The sequence below is a fragment of the Cyprinodon variegatus genome, unplaced genomic scaffold (assembly GCF_000732505.1).
Source record: "Cyprinodon variegatus isolate N-32 unplaced genomic scaffold, C_variegatus-1.0 Scaffold553, whole genome shotgun sequence".
Taxonomy (NCBI): Eukaryota; Metazoa; Chordata; class Actinopteri; order Cyprinodontiformes; family Cyprinodontidae; genus Cyprinodon; species Cyprinodon variegatus.
The window spans coordinates 478,577-479,918 of NW_015151006.1; positions in this window are offsets into that span (position 1 = coordinate 478,577).

Below are 1,342 nucleotides of genomic sequence, written 5' to 3' on the forward strand. Positions count from 1 at the left end.
TGGACAGGTGTACCTAATAAAGTGGCCGGTGAGTGTATAATAGAATGCACAAATTGAAATATAAGTAAATGAACCTTAAAATAAGTGTATTTTCCTTTGATTGGAGCAGGTAGGGAAGAAGATTTTTATTTTTTTTTAATAAAAAGAACTCAACTCTATTGCCTTATTTTAATTCATATGATCTAATTATCTTATTTTAAGATGCTTTTCTTGTAAATTTGATGCTTCCTCATAGGCTTAATTGGTCTGAGTAAATTTGTGATTCCTTCTGGTGTTTTTGAAGAATTGTAACTTGTATTAATGAATAACTTCTAAACTTTTATTCCCACAGATGAAATAACTGCTAAAAAATAGAAATATTCAGTTTATTTACATTATCATCCTACATTTAAGAATTTGCATTCTTTTAAAAAAATTTTTTTATGGACAGATATTTTACCACAGACCTTTTCTTTTTTTTTTTGGGTTAAATTCTACAGTTTTTAAAAAAGCCGACATCTCCAAGAACCGTGTCTCTTCCAGAAAGAAGGGCCGATTATCTCCTTTAACAGACATTATTGGTGTTTTATTACTATAAAGTATTAAATATGAAGAGAAAATGACTGAAATCAGCTGATTTGTTTCTGGTTATGATGTGAGATGAGATTAGGAGGAAAACAAGGCGAAAATGTTCAGTTCTGCTGTAGGAGAATCACATCTCTGAACGTCGCATCGTGTCCCTCTGCTGATTATTAATCTGCAGACTCCCACAGATACACACACATTCCTTCACTGTGTCCTATTTAACGATATCAGCTCCTTTCTATTATCAACGCTAAAACATGATGTCCCTGAAGATGTACATCCTGATGTCCCCCCTTTGCGTTACGCAGTGACAGCACTGAGCTCAGCATCTCCTCCGTTCATCTCTGCTGCCTATAAATAGTGAGGAGGACACTTCCAGCCTCCATCAGCCAGCTGACTGACCAACAGGTAGGACTCCTGCTCCTCTACAGCACCTTCTCTGCAACAACCTGGTCCGAAAGAGCAAACTCTAGCTTCTTCAGAGCTGCCATGAAGGTCCTCGTCGTCCTCTTCCTCATCTTCCTCACAGGTTTGAGAATATTGATGTTTTAGATAAAAGAAAAAGACATTAGAAAGGAAAAAATGTCTTAAACTTTGTTTTTTTCTGCAGGTTGTGATGCTGGGTGGTTTGACTCTCCACCCAAACAATCTCCACCCAAACAATCTCCACCCAAACAATCTCCACCCAAACATTCTCCACCCAAACATTCTCCACCCAAACATTCTCCACCCAAACATTCTCCACCCAAACATTCTCCACCCAAACATTCTCCACCCA